Source organism: Apostichopus japonicus, chromosome 16 (genome assembly GCF_037975245.1).
Source record: "Apostichopus japonicus isolate 1M-3 chromosome 16, ASM3797524v1, whole genome shotgun sequence".
NCBI classification, from domain to species: domain Eukaryota; kingdom Metazoa; phylum Echinodermata; class Holothuroidea; order Aspidochirotida; family Stichopodidae; genus Apostichopus; species Apostichopus japonicus.
In genome coordinates, this window is record NC_092576.1 from 9,075,795 (window position 1) to 9,100,715 (window position 24,921).

General features: G+C 38.2%; 2 protein-coding genes and 2 long non-coding RNA genes across 19 annotated transcripts in view; 2 read left to right on the forward strand and 2 right to left on the reverse strand.

The window, feature by feature from the left end:
- LOC139981981 (uncharacterized) overlaps positions 1 to 24,921 on the reverse strand; it is a 471,811-nt gene that overhangs the window by 144,134 nt on the left and 302,756 nt on the right. The window lies entirely within an intron of this gene.
- Positions 1 to 24,921, forward strand: part of LOC139981986 (tyrosine kinase receptor Cad96Ca-like) — a 196,139-nt gene that overhangs the window by 53,611 nt on the left and 117,607 nt on the right. The window lies entirely within an intron of this gene.
- Positions 11,020 to 16,879, forward strand: LOC139981995 (uncharacterized). The gene is made up of 2 exons (XR_011797950.1): positions 11,020 to 12,553; positions 12,969 to 16,879. It is a non-coding gene; the product is annotated as an uncharacterized lncRNA (long non-coding RNA).
- LOC139981994 (uncharacterized) lies at positions 17,638 to 24,886 on the reverse strand. 3 transcript variants are annotated; one of them, XR_011797949.1, is made up of 4 exons: positions 24,492 to 24,886; positions 19,945 to 20,451; positions 18,760 to 18,895; positions 17,788 to 17,803 (listed from the first exon to the last, which is right to left on the reverse strand). It is a non-coding gene; the product is annotated as an uncharacterized lncRNA (long non-coding RNA). The 3 variants fall into 3 exon arrangements; XR_011797948.1 differs by lacking the exon at positions 24,492 to 24,886 and adding an exon at positions 22,701 to 23,260 and having other exon boundaries at positions 17,638 to 18,895; XR_011797947.1 differs by lacking the exon at positions 17,788 to 17,803 and having other exon boundaries at positions 18,412 to 18,895; positions 24,492 to 24,884.

Here is a 24,921-nt window from a genome sequence, read left to right on the forward strand (position 1 = left end):
AGGTTTTTCAGCAACTAAAGCCTAGCTACTGTCGGTCCGCGGTCGAAGGGTCGTTCTTGAGTGGTCATCATGGAGATTCGAGACCATTCAGACCAATGATATATTTTCGCACATTTATATATTTTTTTCGAAACCCAGAATCCCAATGGGGGCGACTGGGGTGCGAAAAGCTTTCATGGGGGCTGTCGCCCCCACGCCCCCGTAGCTACGCCACTGGCCCCTGCTATACTGATGCACAGAAAAAGGGTACCTCTTTGGATGGGGGTGGGCCCGTTTTTACTTGGGAAGAAAAACTCATGCAAGGCTGAGCAAGACACTACACATATTTTCACGTGATACGGAATACGGACATGATGATCACGGGCTCATCGGGTATTAAAGTATGTATCGAGCTAGTTGTGTTATTTATTTTATAATGAAAACAAAGAAAAGTGGGGGGGCTGAAGACTGATGGCCGGTCTAAGGGGTCCCCCCCCCCTTTGGAATTTTTTGGCATTTCCAGGTGGCCTCAGATGCAATTTGGTGCAATGTAACACACTTCAACACCCACTCCATTTTGTAAATTTGCATTTTCACCTGGCCTAAGATGCAATTTGGTGTTCCAAATGAGATTTTTTTCTCATTTGGAAATGAAAAAGGGGTTTTCTGACTTGCGAAGCGGGGGGGGGGGGCGGAATGATACTTCCGCCCCTCCATATTTTTCACTGGGGGGCTGACGCCCCCAGCCCCCCGGTTCCTACGCCCTTGAATTTAACACCCAGTTCCAGCCAATGTTGTACTGATCGAGTACAACATCGGGACATATGATTATTTGAAAAATACTAAAACGATAACCCAACACCCCACAGACTTGAAACTGCGTTCATTTAAAAATATAATAATAAAATGTTAGAATAAAGACGCATTCGATGTATCTGGTAAGTAAGAAAAGCACAGAAAATTATGCCTAGATGTTGACAAAGTTTCAGTCGAAATAAGGCCAGTGACGCATTGTTCTGTCATTCTCTTGATGTATTTTAGCATTACAACATATTTGTCAGCTGGAAACAATGTGTACATGCTAAATGGCATATTCAAATGTTCTAAACTAAGCCCCCTGCATTGATCCTGCATATATCCATGGACCTCGAACCCATGGACGTCCGCAGGGAAGGACAAGGGGTGCAACCCCCCCCCCCCCCAAAAAAATGATACAAAAGTTAAACATTTGGCCTTTCAATGATTTCACTCAACCAACAGTTCTCTAGTTATGTTCATAGTTATGTTTCATGATTTACTGAAATTATTGAAAGTCAAAATCCTAGTTCATGAGATCTCAAAATAACCGATGGGTAAATGCAACTGGAAACGCCCGGGAAGTGTATTTTCCGACGATCTAGGAGTATTTTTTGGGAAAAATAAATTGCGGTACGATCCGCGCCAACCGATGGTGGGGCTCCGCTTACATAGTATCAAGTTTTGTGTTACACCCAGTGGTGGACTGGCCACACGGGCATTTGGGCAATGCCCGGTGGGCCAGTGGGCTGGGTAGCCTGGTAAAAATTACAGCTAATTTTCACAGTAGTTAATAGAATACAGATGGGCTGTGTAGAAATATATTTTTAACTAAGGGAATCAGCTCATGAAATCACCATGTTAGTAAGTCTGTTACGGTTCGTTAAAAGAGAACGTGCTTAAGGCAACCAGTCCGTGTTAGTATTTTTACGACAAGATATACGAGTGTGGTGACCAATGCATTCTGACATATACTGTACATAGCATTGGCAGAGAATACAGATTTTATTAATCTGCACCTCGTCCTCTAGAAAACGAAGTAAAAAAGGTGAAATCTTATTAGATTATTTGGATATCACTCAGTTACCTAATGCCTGAGAGATTATGTATGAATAGAAATGACCTACATGCTGTGCATGGGGTGTTTGCCACTGTTTGGTTATCAAATTTAGACAAATCTAAGACGTCGGCGAACATCTTGAGGCGTTTATGTTGATGTCTGTGGAAAAACGGATCTTGACCAAACTTGACAATAAAAAAATCATTGATGGTGTGGCTGCCAGAAGCAGCGTATTGCGTAGGCTCCTACTCTCGTAGACATGACATGTGCTCGTGTTATTGAATATGTTTTAGTGAATTTTATGTAGATTTTTTCCATATTTTCAAGCACGTTGTCGCAAAATGCTTGAAAAAGTAAATAAAATCCAGTCTTAAATATATATTTTCGTCTATTTTTTGTTACGTTTTTAACTTTCTTTGGTTTATTTAAGTGTTGGTTTTGGGAAATTATTTTGGGGTCTTTTTTTAAAGGATTTTTGTAACCTACAAAATTGAGATATATCGCACCATTTGCATCTAGGCAATTCTTAACTTCCAAAAAATTTCAAAGGGGGAGGGAGATCTGCCCCCTCCCTTAGACCCCCCAGGACGGCGATCACTATGTAAGTAACATATCAATGAATAATGGGCCGGTCCGAGTGAAAAATGCCCGGGCCGGTTTTAAGACCCAGTCCGCCACTGGTTATACCAACATGACCTACTGACCCCCCCCCCCCCCCTTGTGAACATTTGTGCGGCGCCTTTGTTGGCACTCTTGATAGGGGGCCCCTTTGGGCCAGGAGCCGTCCATGCTCATCGATACGCCACTGTGTCATGTTACTGTTTCTTTTATGTTATAATATGAAAGTCAACTTTTAAATTAAACTCGACCCAGTCCTTAATATGTAATGTATAGTTTAGTGTCCTTTACCTGTTTGCATTGTTTCCTATGTCCCGTTTTTGAGATATTGATATTTGAGGTTATTGCATTTTCTACCATAACAGACTTGATGCAAACAGGGGTGGTGTCGTAGATGCACACGGACTAAAATATTTAATATTTTTCTTTATTTTTCAGTTTGTTATTTTGACCTCGATGGGATAGGGCTGATTGTTTACCTGAAGGTGATGTGAACATATTGACAATGATGAAATCACAATATGGATACATTATATTATATAGTGGAAAACAAGGTGCAAATTTGATTAAAAAAACAGAACATTTACTTGTGAATGTAAATCGATGACATCGCACCTGTTTGCTCCAAGTTCACTTTTGGGTTCTGTAGGCTACAATTTAAGCTGTCCGTATCCCGAAAACGAAGCATATACTTTCATTCAAGTTTCACAAGAATGCTCATAGAATATAATCCTCTTTCGTTCATCAAAAATAAATTTGATTTCTGAAAATTGAACGGATGACCCCTAGATGACATATGGCTTAATGCTCCTGAACATCACTGATAATTTTGATCAACTGGAATGCTAACATAAGGTTTATGTCTCTCAAGCACACATTATTATAACTACAAAAAATACAAGATGAGAAGATGAGTTAACTTTCTGCTACTAAGACGTGTTTCTTGATCCTCCGGAAAGAGTTTTCACTATTGTTTAACCCTCTTTGGTGAAGGGTTTGACAGAGCAAACCTAAACATGTTTTTACTTTGATATGAATAATAAATGAACATAACTGAATTAAGCGCCGTTGATATATGGTTCACCAGGGACTCTTCACAAACTGGAGCGATATTATAATGTTTTTTTCCTTAATTATATATATGTACAACCATAAACATTAAGGAGGAAGAATACCAATTGGCGAGGAAGAATAGCAATTGGCGATTCGAGTTACTGGTTCTTGCGAACAAAATTTTCTATATAGGAAGGTATATATAATAGCGCAAAAAAACACACAACATAAAACGAGCCATATCAAACTTTATTCAACAGCAAATATATAATTACGGGCAAACAACTATGAACATACAGGGCGTCCATACATCCTTCCTCTTTTTCCTCCAGTTAATTTCAGTTGCATGAATGGGCTGTAAACCAAATGCAATGTCAACCTTTCATTTGACCGATAAAACCATATCAATTGAATCTTGTATCAATCAATGAAGCTGCTCTTACCAACGTACATTGAAACTAATCCGTTTACTGATTGTAGTGAATAGCTACGTCTGTGTGAAAGTTTTTCTGTACATGAAGTTATAAAAACCACAATTATCATTGGTTCAGTAGTGGACTTAACCGTTTTAGATTGAAAAGAGATTTAAGCCTCTTTCTATACTCTCCGAGGTTATATTGGTTGACATTACAATATATTCTGGATAAACTACCAGAACACAATGTGTTTGGGAAACATAAAACATTCTAGGCAACGCTGTATAAAAAAAAATCGCGTTTTCCCGTGGGGTGGCCAAAACTTTGTCAACCTCTCAGTGATCACGGACTTAATTTTTTTTAAAACGTTTTACGTGCTAAATCAATGGTTGTAAAATTGGCAAAGTTGACTTGCTTGACGAGACCTTTACCCCTATAAAATAAAGGAATTCGCCCGGTGAGGGGGTTGTGATAAATTTCGTATATACCCTCTAAACGTTGTATGAATTTGGGGCGAAAGGATGTCGCGTTTACCCGTGGGGGGCCAAAAATTTGTCAAACTCTCAGTGATCACGGACTAGTTTTTTTTTAAAAAACGTTTTACCTACTAAGTCAATGGGTGTAATATTGGCAAAGTTGACTTGCTTGACGAGGCCTTTACGCCTATTACATAAAGGAATTAGCCTGGTGAGGAGAGTTGTGATAAATTTCGTATAAACCCTCTAAACGTTGTATGAATTTGGGGGCGAAAAGATGTCGCGTTTTCCCGTGGGGGCCAAAACTTTGTCAACCTCTCAGTGATCACGGACTTTGGACACAGTCGAGATTTGTGTACTACTGCTTGAGATTTAGCCTCTGTTAGCGCTATATAGCCCCAAACAGGGAGTTACATAACAACTCCTAGGCTGGTTCAACTTCAAAATATTGATACAGCGTTACCAGCGACAAATGCCAACAAACGCAAGATTTGCAATAGTAAAACCCCCCAAAAACGCTAGATATTGATTTTCATGAACATATATCATGTAGCTATTACTTTCTATCACAAGTTGCACTCAGGGCGGCGATTAGTTTCAAATATTGGGGGACATATGCTTGGGTGCAGGCGCGTAGCAACTTTCATCCCCAAAATTGTTTGCGCTCTTCAACATTTTTCATTTTTTTTTAGATAACATGATAATATCTTATCAACAATCAGAAAAATGTTTAATTGGCAACTTATAAGATCTCGTCAATTCAACATTTTTCTGAAAATGTTCAATTACTCACTTCATTCTTACTGAGTAATTGAACAATTTGCTGCAAAATGTTGAATTGACCACTTGTAATATGTCTTCAAAGCTATTCTTATGTTGATTGCATTTTAAAGCTTCCGTAGTAGGGGAAATTCCAGGCAGATCATAGAAATTAATGAGACAGACAGATATAACTTAGTCATAGGAACTCAATACAAATAGTGCAGTGAAGTATGGGCGGCCATTTGTGAAAAAGAATACAACGATGAAACAAATAGACAAACAGACAAAGACAAAGATGAATAGGAACAATAATAAGAATGTAGATACACGACATTACTGCGCGAACTAAATGAAAGGTCGCCCCCACATCTGACAGTTTCCCCATAAATCAAAACGAACGTTTGGACATAATTGGGACAGAATAAAGAAGAACAGCCTCGTCTGCCTCTGCCCCAGATAAAGGCATTGAAGACTCGCCCAAAACCTCGTTCGGCCATCTGCAAAAGTTAACTTTCCGTTGCTTGCAAGTGACGTTTTGTTTGTGTCGCTACAAAATGAAGACATTACAGTTATGAAACGTGACACCTTGTTATATTTAGCTGGACCTGAGATGTCCACTGCTGTATTGTTTGTACACTGTGGGTATTGACCGCAGCTGTATGTACTGACTGTACACTAGTGTCTAATTACATATGGTAGCAAGCTGTGTGTGTATTTTCTGGGATCGATGGTGATGCCTAAGACTTCTGTTACACCTCATTCGAGACTAGGTCAGATTACCGGCATTAGATGTTTCTTTTTTTCGCGAGTCTTCACAACCTTTAAAAATTCCCTTGTGGGCACAATGACAACATAACGATTAAACCACACAGTTCACTGACCTTGTGAAGCACGGTGAAGCGTAGTTATTGGACAGAATGGTGCATATAAGATGTCATAACTACATTCAAAATATAACACGGTCAAGGTAAAACAGCGGCATCTGTAATTTTAGTTCATTCGTTCGTTTCGCGAGAACGTTCGTTTTGATTTCGTGCTAATGTCCATTTCAATTTGTTACATCTTCGTTTTTATAGTGGCGCTTGTTCTTTTTGTTCTGAGCACTTGTTCGTTTCGCGTTTGAGCGTTCGTTTTTATTTCGTGCGAAAGTTGTTATGCTTACAAACCATCTCTTTTTTATGGTGGCGGTAGATCTTTTTGTTCTGAAAAGTGGATCAATTTTGTCTTCCCGGTGCTCCTTGTTTATCCTTCGGTTGCGTGTGTGTGATATGTTTCGCCCACATGATTTTTTTTCACTCTTTTTAAGTGCAGCCTTTCACAATTTTTACATTGGTATCACATAGGCCTATGTTTGTTTCATTTTGCATATTTCTTCTTTTTCAATTTTCTTTCTTGTGTATTGTTTCATCGTTGTATTTTTTGCCCAGATGGGCATTGTAAAGTAGTGTTTATATCAGGCAACGTCGGTTGGTTAGTGCTCTGCACACTTTAATTGCTAAGTTTTTAATAAAATTGAAAGTGCCTCGTAATTAAAGTTAATTTTTACCGTATATGACTAAACAGGTCAGAATGATTGGAAAAATGTAGTTTTTATCCTTATGTGTATGATAACAAAACTTTACATCAAGCACACGATATATGTGTGTCATACTGTAGATTCATGACAGAGAATAAGCAGAGACATTCAGATAAATGTAGATAAAGGGTTACAAATATTAGCATCAAGTCACTAACCTTCACCATAGTCAAGAGATAGGGGAAAGCAGCACCTGTAGTTTTACCTTGTCCTAAATTGCAAACGCTATGCAATCCACGTATAAAGGACTATCATGAAAACATTTCGCAATGAAACTTGTCAATTACGGCGGTGTGTGCTCTGCTGTATCAACTTGTAATCACGATCAGGAGTAATAAAATGAAAGGCATTATTTATCATTTATAGTATAGCAGCAGGAAAGTGCCAGCAGAGAAATTTCTGCAAAGTGAATGTGTAAAGACAATCCTTAGATAAACCTGACAACCGAATATGTTTATTTTAGCAAGTCCCTTAATTTCAAAGGAATCTCTGGTATCGTGATAAAAAATCTCTTAAGAGAGTTAACACTAGTATTGCAAAGTTTTAATCTCCCCTAAAACAATTACAAACAAAACTCAAATGAAAGAAAATAAATACAGGCTTTGATTTTTGTTACCTCAAGTAGCAACTGATTCCAACAGTCATTATGAAGCAAGATGAGAACTTTTTGTAATTTATTTTTCAGCCTTGAAAAATATGTAAGTATGTATAAGTAAACATGTCCGTAGTATACTATGGGGTTTCTCCATTTATATATGTAAAAGTCATAATGAATATATACTTTCTTTCATTTTATTGTCAATAGCCTGCCATTATTAGAGTTGAAATAAATCTTGATATCTCTTTTTCGAATGTTGCATCACGAACTATTCCAGCTGAAGCCTTTTGTACTTTAACACCCTTTTCGATTTCACTATTACTTGAAGTACCTAAATTAAACTGCAGTAATCTAAAATTTGGTAAAATATCGCCATTGTAGTATAAAATAATAGTGTCACGATCAATATATGGTAGGCGTTTCATTCCCCTTAGTCATGCTAGTCTTCCATTTACCATTCTTCAAACGTAATGACATAATAAATAACTGAAGTTTAACACCAAGCGAATTTTAACATTATCAAGAGGAGTCTCATTTATAATGATAAATAACACTAACTGTCAATAAAGACAATAAAATCCTATCCTTTGTATCCTGTTAGTGGTCGCGTGTTGTTGTTTCTCATTATTACTCAGATATAGCAGCCAATGTATATTAAGGAATCAATGTAGCATATGTTCTTTTACCCATTACAAAAGGATGGAGGTTATTAGAGGCAAATATTGTTGTATTAATCAACAGTTCATCTTTATGATATGTCTATCCATCCATCGAGTCCATTCCATGATTCCGTCCATATACGTGTGTAACCCTGGTGTCATGAATGACAAATTTGGGTTTGTTGTTTTCACTTGCTAGTAGAAGCAGTTTCTGTCAATAGTGTAGATAGTTTTAATTAAAAAGAGTAAACAGATACTTCCTGCCTCTGCTGAGTATATTGCAGATTAGTGATGGTTATTTTACTTTCACAAAGCCTTTTTGTATGTATCTTTGCTACTTATCTCTCCTGAGATAAACTGAGCCTGCTAGACAATAACGCTTGTGGTTTATACCTTGGACAATAGTATAGAGTCACAGTGTATGGTGGGAAAGGGTTACAAAATAGCCCAGAGCTGGGGAATGGAAGGCACATGGTGACATGAATATTTATAAGGACTAACCCATCATGTAATTACTGATTGGTTATCATATTAGTTGGGACTGCATCTTTGCTAGAAGTAACCAATAGGATGTGGGGAAGCCATGTGGCCTAGAGTTGTTGTCACTTGTCGTCACTTTGTATTTTGTATAAGTTAGTTTAAGTTAGAGTTTGATTCTTCATCTGGAGAGAGCAAGACTTCTCTTGCTTAATCTGTTGTACCTATAATAATTTTGTTAAAGGAAAGAGTGTTGTATAAATAGGGAGTTTTGAAGATGTCCATTATGTAAAGCTATATTCTTAAATTATGATGAGAATGTCATAATAGTATCTCTTTGGCCACTGTTCTGGATCTTGCCGAGATGGTAACCATGAACGTTTTGTATTTTACTTAATTGTTGTTCTTGGAGCCTACCTGTACTTTGTATTTACCTAAGGAACCGGATTCTACCCCACCGAGCTGTAGACATCACTCTAAACTATGTTATTAATATGTCATACCATTTTGTAAATCGCTGGACTGCAGTATATTACCAAGTCTATTATGGAGCACACTGATGTACACCGGAACCTTAATTCGCGAAAATGAACTTTCCGCGTTGAAGCAAGAAAGCGAGCAGTTCGCGACACCACCAGTGTAAAATCAGATAAGTTTAAGTATTCCTTTTATTGTAACCTTTGTCATGGCCATAGACAATAAGTTTTCTAAGTTCTAAATGTTCAGTGTATAGTACAGTGCACAATATAACCTTATTATTGTTGATATTGTCTATACAACCTGTGCTGCATCTTGATGTACAGTGTTCAGTACCACAGTAACCATTATGTTATGTAGTTGTAGTTGACATATTTTGTAATGTAGATACTTTTTATTGTTTTGTGCCATTGATAGCCTTATACAGTGGCGTAGGAAGGTACCTTTGAGTGGGGGGGGGGGCTGAAGACTGATGGCCGACCTGGGGGAGGGGTCTAAGGGGAGGGGGTTGTCCCCCTCCCCTTTTGATTTTTTTGGCATTTCCAGGTGTAATTTGGTGCAATATAGCACACTTCCACACCCACTCCATTTTTTAAAAAAATTTGCATTTTCACCTGGCCTTAGATGCAATTTGGTGCTCCAAATGAGATTTTTTTCTCATTTGGAAATGAAAAAGGGGTTTTCTGACTTGCGAAGCGGGGGGGGGGGGGCGGAATGATACTTCCGCCCCCCCCATATTTTTCACTGGGGGGGCTGGCGCCCCCAGCCAACCGGTTCCTACGCCCTTGGTGCCCTTATATAGCATCCCCATTTCCCACAATTGGATGATTGATAATATAAGTATAGTTCATGGTACATTTCTTTGTGTTTTGTGTCTCTCACTGTAAACCTGTGTAGAACTGACTCAGCACTTGTTTTGAATATCAGCATTGAACCATTCGGACATGGAGACAATTTTATCCGGTCTTGAAGCCTAGGCCCACTTGATACACATACTGCTGACCCATTGTCCTAATTACCTTTACCGAAGGAAAGGAGGGGTTACACGTGCATCGACAAGGGTGCATCCACGTACAGCCTCTCTTTCACTCATAAGAAAAGCAGGGGAGTTGCTCAGTTCCCGCCACTGGTCAAACAGAATGTTAAACACCACAAATCCGAAACAGTCGCAAGTTTATCAAAATACTTTTAAAGACAAGGGCGGCGGAAGCACTTTTAATCTGGGGAGCACCGACGTCGAAGGGCACTTTGCAGAAATTTGATTGGACTGATGCAGCCTGATATTTAGTACCCTTTAATTTACAACTCTTATTGTATTATCTTATTTGCGTATACACATCACTCCATCAACGCCCCCCCCCCCACCCTCAAGGAAAAAATGCATACTTGCACTACAATATCCAATTTGCAAATTTAGTAAGAATCAATGAACAAGTTTTCTTACGAGACAAAAGGAGGTGAAATCACTATAAAGTCCCTGCACACGCGATCGATACATGCATGAAAGCAAATAAAATATGTCAAAATACGAAAGGATGGGGTAGGTTATGGGATATTAAAACTATACTCATTATATATAGTAGGCTATAAATGGCTTCTGCTTATTAAAAAGTCACAATGTAATATAGCAATGCAATTTTGGAAATGCATTAGAATTATTATTTTCTAAGCGGAGCGCCACCACAGGTTGGCGCGGAGCGTACACAATTTTTTAGTACAGAGACTCCCCAGATCGCAGGAAATGACCCTTCCCGGGCCTTGCTCATTTGCAGATAAACAAAGAGTAAATAGATGTCATCGCCATTTTGTCAGAATATTACACCAACAAAACATGACAAATGTCAATAGGTAGATGAGAGCGCAATTAAAAAGTCAATAATAGCGAATAAGTAAAAAGTGGTAAAAAGCTGAAAAGGGCACAAACAGTCCATTTGAGTCAGTCAGGGGGCATCCGCCCCCTCCCCCCGCCTTGACTGTATGGACGCTCCACCACTGGTTACAAACCTTGTGGTAGTAAACATTTAAAACTTCCCGAAATATTTCATTCGACGTGGGTTTCGCTTTGTAAACTAATCCGTCCGTTCTTGCTTGATGGATAAGAAGCATTAGTATTATTATACCGTTTTTCACCAATTGTGCTCCGCAAGTATGTCTTCATCCGGCGTTGTACAGAGAAGGATCTCTCTCCGGAGGCTGCGCTCATTGGTGCCAGTAGGTATATGTGTATATTAGGGCGGGGAACATTCGGAAATGCCAGGCGAATGTCATTGTGGTCAGACAGGAGAGATACTAACAATTTGTTTTTTCATTCGAAATAACTTTGAGTTTGTCCCACAGAAATTCATTAATAGTTCTAAATTAGGATTAAATCTTTTACTGAAATATCGTTGACCTTATAAGGAGATCAAGAGTACAATTTTTATGTAGAAAAAGGGCACATTTTTAACCTGAGGAAAAGTGGGGGCACGGCCCCCTGTGCACCCCCCCGGTTCCGCCGCCCTTGTTTAAAGGTTGCAAAATTTAGCAACAGTTGGTTTCTATGAACCCTCTATTTCACCATAATTTCTCCAAGAGGGTCGGAGTAGTGGCTGTTTTCCCTTAGTATGCCCTCTTCTGGAAGTCATAACGCCCCCCCCCCCTACATCCCTACATTGTTAACAAAAAAGTGTCGTTAGGTCCCTGTTCGTCGGTCCATCCCTTTTGTTCTTTTAGCTGACTTTCTGTATTTAAAATCATACTGACTAGTACTAACTGTTTATCGTTTGCATTCGTTTACAGATGAGAGGAATGAAAACTTGATACTCAAAGGAATGCTATAATGTGTGATTTTTATTAGATATATGAAACCATGGTTTGGTATTGTGCATTGTGTCATGCAACAACGCCGATGGACAAAGCTTGAAAATAGCATTATCAGCTTATTGAGGTAACTAATTATAAAGACACCTCTTTGCATCGATAATGCATCTATGATCTTGACTGAGAATTACAGACAGCGTAAACACAAGCCGATTTGGCTACACAACAAAGGATTTGTTATCCACGAAGACGTTGCAGTTGAAAATCCACAAAGATCATTAAAAACCCAGTGTCACGTAAGTGGATGCAAAATTCCTGGTGTTGATATGCTTCACTGTGTGCATTGGAGCAACTGTATCGCATATAACGAGTAACTAAATTCCGGGTTTCTCGGCTCCTTATTGTTGGTATGTTTCACCGAGATATATCGGAATACCTGGGCTTACAAATTGTAAGAGCCGTTACGTCATATTAGATTCGTGTTTTTTTTTGGCAAAGTTGATGTTAGGGTGGGGTACAGGAAAGGTAGTCAGTTGCATTCCATCTGGTAACGATATCACGTCGGGCAGAGAGGTAGTTTCTCTGTTATTGAGAACGGGAGTTAGCATATTCATAAAAAGGCAATGAGGTCTTAAATTGTGTTAGTATAATATTGTCACAATAAGGACAATTTTGCGTATACTTGTTATTGAGAACAAGCCGCTGCAATACCGTATATTCTCGACGCACGTGTTTTATTCGTTTAGTGTGACAAGCGGAGTTTGCTGTATAGTAAACCAGATTACGGGCAGGCGACCCCCAATAATCTGTGAGTATTCTAAGTATTAATGTAAAATTGGTATATTCTAGGACCACATTAAATGAGGGAGTGTCATCATTTCGTAAATTTATTTGTAAGTAAACTGTATGATCCAAAGTGCTTGAATTGAAACGAAATTCTTAAAAGTGGTCGAATAACTAGTAGAAATGCTGAGACTAATACATGTAACGAGAGTTAGTTTCATTTTGTCGCATAATTGATTTATTCTGAAAAAAATTGTAAGAGTATCTTTAGAAAGCGAAGGAAATGCTGTATCATGTTTACGTTAATGTGTCTCGTAAGTAGTGAGAGTTAAAATGTCCCTTATAAATTGCGATAAATCAATCGTAGTTTTGCTTCCGGAAATTGACCGTATGTTTAAAACAAATATTAGGAATGGTTTTGTTCCTCTGTTTGTCTACAGGGTTTTATTTTTGGTGACTCCAAAACTAACTGCCTGGGGTCACTTGGGGGTATTCTTCCGTGCCAATAGATGTGGTCTGGTCCACACTTTTAAGACGCCGGATACAGGTATCCTACCTTTGACACGTGCCAAAAGCTGAATGGTTTGACTCCGCCTATAGCGACTACCTTGTGGGCGGTGATCTTCTGAAGTCTGTCATAAAGCGAACTATAGCAGTGTCAGTTAGCAAAAAGGGGGTAGGATTCACTGGATAAGTATCCATGGGGGTGTAGTTATTTTCATATATGCATTTCTTTTATATTTTCTTTTACCAATACTCATTGAAATATCTCGTGCTAATAAATCCATGAGAATTAAAAGCAGAGTGTTTGCGTGGTTTCTTGATTATCAATTGAGTGTTACTTTCTAGAAAGGGTCACTATGTGTCACTTGTGACACCCAGTGCCGTTTGGATTATACCTTCAGACTCTTCTGGAACACCCATGGTTCAAGTTTCGATACCCTTGCTTCTTAGCCCTTATGTAAGTCGATACTTTCTGAAATCCCTGATTAATTATGATACGTATTCGACACATCTCTTTTACCTCAATTGTAATAAGTAATTTTCGTCTCAGTTTTGTGTTCACCATCAGTGTCAGTTGAATAGTGAAATCACAATAACAATATCACTGACTTCTTCCTCAAATGCAAAATCTGACGTGTTGTTTGGATCCAATATTAGCTATAATTACTGTGCTACTGAACAAACATCTATTAACTGTCTCGAGACGTGTACCCTCTATCCAGTACTCATTCAATATAACATCACTTTTTAAATTTGAATAATATTTCGTGTCTGTCATCATGGATGTTATGGGTACATTTGAACTGTAGAGAAATATAATGTTACTTACATTTTAGGCCGACGCAGAGAAACCGTCCGGAGAGCCACACGTGAAGATTGGTCAATCGAACGGTGCACAAGGAGTGCAAGTTTTCGGTGCATTAGTAAGACTATACAGGAATTTCGGGGCGTGGGGGCTCTCAGGAGCCACGACGAAGTAAGCACCAATATGTTCAACAACTGAGGTAATCTTCGGAATGGTTGGCCGAAGGGAAGAATCAAACGATCAGTCGGAGCAGTGTTCTCCACCGAATTAATTACACGAGCTTGTCCCCATAGTATCAGGCGATTCAACGCCTCTTGGGACACCGGAGGGGAGTGCATATGGGTGTCGTATTGCTCTTGATTCACTCGTATTGGCCTGTCGAGGTCACGTGTGTACGCTACCCATGCTCGGTCCGCCAAGTGATTAAATCGGTTCTATACCTATCCGTCTACGTGTAAAGAAGGGGCGGCTGAAGTTGTGTCTCGTCCCCGAAGCCTAAATTCTGTGCCAAGACCATTTGGTTGGCTGGGCTACAACGGAAGGTTCGGTAACGTCAAAGGTCACATGTAGCCCTAGGACCCAACGTCCGAAGTCCGGCTCCAAGAGTACGTCCCCAGACGGCAAGGAGGTCACCGTTCGAGAGGCTAAAACTACTTCTCAATGTCCCAACACGATTGGACTCCGGGAGAACACGAGGAGGAGCGTTGCGTCGGAGAAATAGACATACATTTGGGGTTCCCGGATCGGAGAAGGAGCAGCCGTGGATGTAGCAAGGCCAAGATGTGGAGAGGTCGGTTCAAGTTGTAGACGAGACACAACTTGCGGACAAACATAGTTAATCTAGAGGCCCGGGACCGTGTAGGAGCAGCAGCCCAGATCAAAGTAGAGTTACCCACCAACCATGCCTCTAGGAGCTTCCTTTCAGGAGTTGCGCCAAACTATCCTTTAAAACGTCAGACGGATTACATTCGGTCCCACAACCTGCGCTTGAAGGAGAGGCAAAGAGACCCCAGCAGTGGCCTAACTAAGGAAACACCCAATGGTAACCTCTTAGCCAAACTGGAGCCCGAAAGGTCCAAGGATGAGGACGGGGCGCGAGTTTTTTTTTATGCAGGTAGGTTCGTACTATTGTGTATATTGAATAGCCAATCACAGCCAAGTTCATTTTGACGTCATCAAATATGATAAGGAAAGTATGAAACACTTAATATTTAAAGTCGATAAGTTCAACCTGACGTGCTAGCCTGAGCATGAAATACTTAATATTTAAAGTCGATAAGTTCAACCTGACGTGCTAGCCTGATGCAACAACAATGCTGCAGTAATCTCTAGCGAAGCTATTCCTTTAGCTTTAGCCATACACCGACTAAATTTTTAGTTTTTAAATATGAAATCTGTGTTCGTTCCAAAATTTTGGAAACCTGGTAAGAATTCTTTGCCACAAATTTCCTATCTTAGTGATCTTCTTAACGTATCTTTGTGCATACGAATTGTTCAGGGAGTAGTTTTGCGAAATTTGCAGTTGACACAAAGTATTATTACTTAGACAGTCATTGAAAATTGAAATAATAACAGACCTACAAATTGTATCATTAAAAGGCTACTAGGTTAGGCCTAATAATCATTATTCTAAGTTTTGCCTTCACAGCTTCAGTGACACACATTACAAAAGATCTAGAATTTATCTAAGAAAGAATCAGAGGAACATTTTATCTTGTTGTATGTGATGTGTTGAAGACAATACTGTATTTGTATTGAGTTCACAGTAAAGGTTGCACTTGCGAAGTTATAGAAATGCGAAGAAATGAAAAAGATTTCTGAACGAAAAATGCTTCGTTTGGGAGAAAATAAAAGATACCCAGACGAAAATAATTCCTGGCTTTTAGGCAAGAGTCAAGAAAACCCCGGGTTTCCCTGGATATCCAGGCTTCATTCCTGCCTCAGGTAGCCAGGAAAAGCCAGGACTTTGGAAGTCCAGCCTTTTCCTGGCTTCACCCAGCCTAACAAGTCCACACTAGCCAGGAAAAGCGAGGGCAATGCTGTCCTGGCTAGGCAGGAAAAGCCAGGATTTTGAAAGTCCAGCCTTTTTCCTGGCTTCACCCAGCCTCACAAGTCCACAATAGGCAGGAAACGAGAGTGGAATGCTGTCCTGGCTAGGCAGGAAAAGCCAAGCTTGCCTTTTACCCAGTATTAGCTAGTTGTAAGATGGTCAGCTCTTACATAAAGTTTTCTTTTGTACCATAGTTTTACTTGTTTATTAGTGCAGTGCTCACTGTACAGAGGGCTATACATTTGTACAGTATATTTGTAAGTTGTTTTGTGGTCGGGGGGGGATTAAGATTTCTCTCTTCTGGGTTGCTAAGCAACTATCTTTGTTCTTTCTGGAAATTAGCTCTCACAGGAAAAGGGGTCGGTGTATATATATTATAGGAACAAAAGAGTTTTGTGAGGGTATAGGGAGTTAGGCAGTTGGCCATGAGTATTGGAGCAAGACAGTTGCAAAAGACGAGAAATATAGTTTTAATGCTGGATAGTTTGTTTTAAACCTTAATTTATAAAATCAAGTTACTGTAGCCCTTATTATTTTATGGAAGGAGTGATATTCACCTGACAGTCTGGCACGCGTTTTACTATAAAGGACATTATTTACTATAAAGGATATTACTTACTTAGAGGATATTATTTTACCATAAAGGATATTCCGGGACACCATTTGTTATAACTGACATTATTTTACTGAAAGGACACCCTGGGACACTATTGCTTATTAATTAAAGAATACTATTTTGTTGGGATCGGACATTTATCCTACAATTTATTCTGTTCAACTATACTGATGTCGTGGAAGATCTGTTGTCGTGGAAGATCTGTACCTGATGTCACCAGCACACCAATCACCAGAACAGATTTATAAATTAAGTGTATTAACTTTAACATTTGGGTGCACCTCTCGACTTTAAGTCGTTTTATTTAATTCTTTGACTGGGATCAGATCAGCTGTATATTGTTTGTTATTCATAATTATAATTTATTTTGATCCAATCCAGTTGAGTGTTCCATTTTTATGTGTCTTGTTCTGTGTTTGGTCATCACACCAAACCCAGAGTTCTCTGATCAAGAACAAACGTTTATTTTCAGTCGCTAACACCCTTACATATACATATAATTCATGATTTTAAAGTTATGAAAATTTCCTATACCACAAACACACTAACCTCCTATAAGCTAAAAGTAACTGCCAACTTAAGCCAGCAAGATAATTATATAGGGTAAGCATGGACACCTGGCTTTTTCGGTTTAATACTGGGTATGTATACCTGGCTTTTCCTGGCTCCTCACTGATATAAACAGGGACCTGGCTTTTCCTGGGTAATCCTGGGTGTGCATATACCAGGCTTTTCCTGGTTTTTCCTGGCTCTTCACTCACACACTAGACACCTGGCTTTTCCGGGGTAAACCTGGGTTAACCATCCAGGCTTGTCCGGCCTTAACCTGGCTCTAAATGAGTTATATAAACCAGGCTTTACCACGCTTTTCCTGTCCGAATTACCATTTTCAAGCCCAGGAATTACCCCGGAATTTCCCTGGGTTAAATCCAGGCTTTTCCTGGCTTATATTCCAGGGAATTCCAGGGTTTTCCTGCCTTAAATTCGTCTGGGTAAAAACGAGCTAATAACAACAACAAAAATTTTCGGCAGATGCTCATACAGCATCAGATTGACATTGTTTACAAATCTTACTGCTTTAGAGCGACTGACACGTGCATATTTGATGACGTTAAAACGAACTTGGCTGTGATTGGCTATTCAATATACACAATGGTACGAACCTACCTGCATAAAAAAAAACTTGCGGACGGGGCGGGTCAAAAATTTAGAATAACCACCTCCAATGCAGTCGGAAAGAAGACCTCCCAGCTCCGTCTTACAAAGGCGTAACCCTTGAAAACTGTGTCTGTGGGTAGAACTGACGTAGCCACGAAGGCTAAATGATTAAAACAAACATAAATATGTTACAAAAGCATAAGGAAGGGGAAAACCCGAAGGCTCCATAAGGCTTCCGTGACAAGTAATGGACTACGTGACCAAACCCACCCGGGCCGGGCACTGAGACACATCTGAACTAGCTCTAACCAGCCTTAGGCCTATGCACAAAAGTCTACATACGAAATCCGAGCCTACATACAGCACGTACAGCGGAGAGCTAAAGCTACGGACTGAAAGGCCCGAGAAGAGGGCCATATATTGGAAACTAGCCCGACCCGAGAACCGAAAGGAAGGAACAGATCCGTAAAGGTCCCGCGGAGTGAGAGCGAAGGGAGCAAACAAGAGCACACCTCGCACCCCCCGGGCAAGACCCAATCAACGTACACCCGGTGGTAGTTGGCGTCCCAAATGGACTAAAAAGAGAGATATCTTACAAGTGAAAATGTTCCTAGGACATCCCTCTACAACTTCCAACCAACAAACCTTGGTACTAAATATGTGCAACGAAAGTCGTTTATAAGCTCTTTTTGAAGTCTGCCCAGATGGACTAATTTAAGCAAACAAAAAAACCTTTGTGATGACAATTTGCAACAGGCTGTTGTGAGGTATTGCAACAAATGGACGGACTCGAAAATGTTGACGAAAGTTAACAACTTAACTAATATCTGCATAGTCTTAGACCTACCTGAGTGTGGTATAAACTATATCTAAACTTTAGTAGATGCAAACTTAACGAATATATCAAAGTTACAGTTTGCTTGCAATTTTGGTCTAAACTAGTGAATAATTAATTATCTATCGAAATTCAGGAGAGTGGTAACATTGGTTTTGATAAAATAGTAAAACGTCATAATGATAACAAAAATATCAATGAAGGAAAAGTCATCAAATCATATTTTATATAAAATCCCCTGTTAAGACTGGTAGATCAATTACCTCTTAGACATATCACTGTGTATGATAATGTGATAGCCAACAAGAAACACGCCGACGAATTTGTTATGACTAGGGAACTCCAAATGGATAGTTGCCTGGTGGTTGGTTGCTCGGAAGGTTGCTTGATGGATGGTTTCTTTAATTAAAACAAGTTTGATAAAAAAAATGAAGTACATTAAAATGAATGAATATTTTGCTATGTATATTATATACTTGTAAATACTTAGTAATACACATATGTGGTGGCGATAGTTTAGTAACGGTGGTTAAATCGGTTATCGAGAGGAGCAAAGTAAAAACAAAATTCTCTTTTACGGATTCAATGTCTTTTGCAATATGCTTTAAACGTGTGACGAATATGTACCATTGCATCATTTTTCTATAATTTTTCTCAAGTCACATTTTCTCACAGGTTGGTGTCACAAGGAAAGCCCCAAATTAACCTGCGTCTAGAATGACCACTGTGATCTAATCTAGGAGCAGTTCATTTTATGTAACTTTAATAACTCTGTAATTTATGAAGACAATCATAACATGTCAATCTAGCTTTTTGGCTGTGACACATAAATAGTGAGCTTCGATTAGTCTTCTCTGCACATTCGTTAACACGTTATTTTAGGTCCAAACTGTGTAAGATATGAAACTCGACCACAAATGGTTCCATTGATAGTAATAGGATTATAGAAAATTGATGAAACCCAATCGAAGGTTTCGTTAGTAGATGTAAGGAAAGAGTAGTTAAATGGCTCGATGTTTTGTTGTTAATTGTCCAGGTAATTTTGTTTGCCGGTCTTGCTCGTCTTCTAAATTCACGTTTAAAGGCTGTGTTTGAAAAACTTTAAAAGGAAGTATCATGTAATTTATCTCACATTTTAAAATAAATTTATCTCTTACAAGTTATACCATGTTTTCGATAGAAATTGCGTCGTTCTGGATAACGAAGAGACGATTGTCGTTTTTTGATTCCATATGAAAAGAACTTGGTATAACTTTTAAGAGATAAATTTATTTATACATATATATATATATATATATATATATATATATATATATATATATATATATATATATATATATATATATATATATATATATATATATATATATAAATTATGATGCTAAATAACGATTACATCTTAATATAAGGAATGGTTTTAAACATTCAAGTTCAAAATCAAGCCTTACCGTTCACCTTAATGAAATAGGAGGCAACAACTTCGTTGTTTTCCTTGCACACGTATGTACCTTCATTCGATATGGAAACTTCCTTGATCACCAGAGAGTAATTATATTCTATTAAGTCCATTTCTCCGTCGTTTAGTAGATAAATCCCTCCCGCAAATAGAGTTTTTGAATTGTGCTGCCAGTGTTCTCCATTCGACGAACAATTGAGAACCAACTCTTCAAAAACATATGTTATGATAGTCATATTTGAGGATCCTTCGCAACTGGTAAAGTCACCTTTATTGAGAAAGAAACATAACATGATGCTCCATCTCACGATGTGAAAAATGTGGTCCATTTTTCAGTATATATTATATTTTTTGTACTGATAAATATAAGCAATAATACCAGTTAATGTCTTATCCGACGATGTGATGTCGCAGTTGCAAATCTATACGTGTGTACTGTGTTCTACGTTGTGTGTCGATGAAGTGAAAACAGCTCTGTCAGTCTGTTAGCAATTGCCGTCTATAAGAGAAAGTGGAAGCAGTTGAAACTCAAAGCTGGATTCAGCTTCAATTACCTTAAGTCAGTTCATTTCTAGTGCCTTTCAGCTGAAAATTGAAAGCTAACCAGCATGAATGAATTAATTACACTAATGAGTTTACTGATAATTCCCTCCCCATGCATAGAGATAAAATAACACTAAAGGAAAAACAAAGTAATATCCAACGAAATGGACAAATAAAGAAGTGAAAGTATAGAAGTTTAAGTAAAGTAACGAATGAGATATTTCCACAATATTTTCACTACAGAGCTAGTCTTTTTTTGTTTTTAGATCAGTTTGTCCCGGTTTGATAATGTAAGATTCATATGAAAAGTGTAAGATGTACCTGCTGTTGTATTTAGCTTTAGGTTTTCACATGTAGATTTTTAATATATTATGTAATTGATCTTCACTGCCATTTTTATCAACATAGATTGCTAAACTGTAATGACACTAGTATTACATTTTATTAGCTGGTGCATCCAGGACTATCAAGAAGTAAAATTCTTGTGACGAGTTCACGAAATTGTCAATGATATGACTTTTGTCTTCCCGACTACGTTTCATTGATTGTACGCTCGGTCAAGTGAATACATCTACAGTAACAGTTAGCCTGCCAGTACATATACGAACCTACTGAAGACTTCGAAATCTGCTATGAAGTAATTGGTATTTGTAATTTCGAGTCAATATATTTGAACCTTGCAATCGTCGCTTATAGTAACTAACAATATTATGTTTGTTCCATAACAATAATTCATTTGATTTGGTTGAGTAATAATAATGCACCCTACGTTGACAGACATTTGCTGCAGCAGATCATTGAGATATTCATAGGTTTTTCGCATAAGGCACACACAAGCCTGTAGTGAATTTGAATTACCTGTCAGATATATCTGACAGCTGTATTGTTAACTACAACATGTACATTAGAGGTACACATTATTCGAAAGTAATAATGTTGTCCTATGTCATTACGATTAAATCAAAAGTGAAAACCGTACGCGGGTAAGCAAGTGACAGCTTCAGTAATGGATAACATAGAGCCGAAACGAAAACCACGGAAGGAATAAAAAAAAAGTAGAACAAACATATTAACAATTATGCCACTTTCTTTTATAACATATTGAGTTATTTTCAATTTAGGTGTATCCCTATTGCACAGCTATAGTAATGTATTTAAGTCGATTGTTCATCGTACATGTGTATTGACAGCATAGAAGGATTGCAAACTTTTTTCCCGCAAATTAATTGAGCAAAGAGCATGAAGGTCCAACATCTAACGCGTGGTACTAAAATTTAAACCTCCACTTTTACCAGAGCTAGTATTTATACCTGACTCGCTTAGATAATGGTTGTATTGAAAAATATAATTGAAGAATTTGTTTACTATTTATAGGCCAAGTGCACACTAATCCAGCCTCCTTTGGATTCATTGCAAAGAAATGAATATACTAAACACAGTGATATATGGTCTGCTGCCGTCGTTATCTGGAGAATAATGATAAATGGTACTGTTTTCAATGAGTATGTAATGTGTAGGGGTAGCCGGACGTCTTCTTTAAAAGATAGAGATGTAGCAAGGATCGATATGAGGCGTTTAGCAGACCTGAAACTCAGGAAAATATTTATTATTATTTAATGTTATACCTTACAGGCACGTCATTATAACGTTAAATTATACGGTGTTTGAAGTGTCGGATTTTTTAGTTCAATAAACTCTCGCTATTATATGTCATATTACTGCTGATCTGGTATTTTCTACATTCAGCTACAGTGTTTTACCTACTTTCTGCAGTGTGATTTGAAAGTATTTAATTTTAACAATGCGAGCTTATACAGTGGTAAAATTTTCGCATAACCTTAAATGTAGTGGTATGTCATGTCTGCCTTGGAAACGTTCAATCAATCCGTTCGCATATGTTTTAGCACTATTTTCTACTCAGTAACAATCGAACAGTTAATCGTAATCGCGGATAAGTATTTTGTTATTATGCAATATGATAGTGTAACCGTCGCCGAAGTTCAACAAAGCTGCAACTCTGCAGTGTGAGTTAACAGTAGATGAATGGAGATCACACTCTTGTACATAATCTGAAAAGAATGTGCGACAGGCACTCAATGACCTACCTTAATCTTGATGTGCTTAATACCTGGTGACCATGGCAACTACATTCACTTGGCAATACGCGAGAGTGAGAAGCTTTAGTATTAGAACTAAGAAACTTACCGGCCGATCAGCTTGCTACCTTGTATGAATAAATTGCTAGAAAGATCCATCGAGAAACGTCTGAGAATATTCTTGGACAACAATGATACCTTTTTTGACTTTCAATTCGGCTTCAGAAAAGGTCATGATACAAGTCATGCCCTTTAGAGACTACAAATTGTATTCGTACTTATCTAGATAATGGTGAGAATGTGTTGGGTCTTTATCTAGATCTCAAGAAAGCCTTTGACACTGTCGACCACAAAATTCTCCTTGCCAAGTTATACACTTACGGTATTCGAGGTAAAGCTTTCGATGTTATGCATAGTTACTTATCTAACAGGAAGCAATTGATGTATGTTAACAGTACTTATTCTACGTGTTCCAATGTTAATATCGGTGTGCCACAGGGATCTGTTTTATGACCGCTGTTATTCTTAATCTATGTAAACGATATTAAAAATGTTGTACCTGACGAGTCCTTAAGACTTTTTGCTGATGACACAAACGTTTTTGTCCACGACAAAAACTGTACCAATATCATGCTTAAAGCACAGTCAACGTTAAGCAGTCTCAAAATATGGTTTGATGCCAACAGACTTACCTTGCATCTTGGGAAAACTAAACTTTACTAGTTTTTCATGCCAAAGATAATGTTTCTCATTCGTGTCCAGAGCATTTTGTATTGAATAATACTAATATTTGTAAAACAGATTGCGTCAAATATCTTGGCTTTATGATTGATGGTGAATTGTCATTCAAGCAACATATTGATGACCTTTGTAATAGTCTTGTTAAGTTTAATGGCATTTTCTATCGCCTCAGGGATTCGCTCACTCCATCTGTAGCTATTCAGCTTTACTATTCACTGGTTTGTTCTAAGATTTCTTACGGTTCTGATATTTATGGCATGGCTAAAGCTACCATACTTAAGCCTTTACAAATCCTCCAAAATAGAATGTTAAAAACCATTACTTTTAACTTTGCACAAAGACCTTGGTATTCTTAAGGTCAGCGACATTCATGTTCTCAAGATGTGCACTTTTATTTATAAGTATATCAACAATATTCTCCCCCGTGTCTTTATTGATATTGTTAATCCCTGTAATTCCGCGTATATTCGTAACAGTACGAGGGATAATACCAATTTTTCTGTTAGCAGACATCACTCGAAACACGGTAAAGTACTCTTGAACAACTACTGCTATAAAACCTGGAAAGTGCTTCCAAATGATATAAAAACTGTTAAATCTTATGTAATGTTTAAGCGAAAACTTAAAGCCCACCTAATTGAAAACTACGCTGACTGAGTATTGATTATCTCATGTTTATTTATCCCTACTCTTAACTGTTACCTTCTTTCTTTGTTTTTTGTTATTTTTGGTCGCTAGCTCGATAAACTACTATTGTTTTTCTAGTGTCCTGTTTATACTATACCACTTTGTTCTATTGTTCTTATGTATAGACGAAATAAATGAAATGAAAAATGAAAAATTAGATTTTCTTACCAGTGAGTTATATTTTTACCAACAGCCAACAATACAAAATATAATTACTACGAATATTCTTGTTTATGCAGCTTACAAAAAAATATCCACCTGCAACTTAAACAATTGCATGCACCACAGTTTTCCTGTTTAGACGTTATTTCCGGCAAGTTGGACATACGCAGAGGTAATAATGAAAGAAAGTCACTAGCTCCCGACGCCGACGTTACATATTTAAACTGGCAGCTGTGGAGTTGCTCGGCTGACGCTAAATAAATCAGTTAGTCAGACCTATAGAAAAATAATATATGAAAAACTAACTCACCTGGTTAAAAGGGCGTTGGTAAGCTACTTCAGATTGGTAAGGCCACTGGATGCTAGCATAATATTCAAGTGTGCACAGACCGGTGAAGCGTATACTACAGTCATACCTGCTGTACTTAAATATAAAATACTACAGTTACTACGCGTTGACGCTCAGTATAGCCTAACGCCGTACATGTACGAAGCTCGGCTGTGTAGGCTTCACGTAAATAATAGGTACAAATGATGTAAAATTTCAAACGATCCGTTTCTGGGTTTTCGAAGCATAGAATCTAGCGTATTGCTTTTAATGAAAGGTAAATATCACCTAAGATGACGAGCGACGAAACGATATCTACGGATGGATAGAATAAAGTAGTGATTTTACTGAGTAGAAAGTAGTATATTGTATAACTGCGTAAGTCGCTAAGAGGTGAACGAGGGAGAGTGAG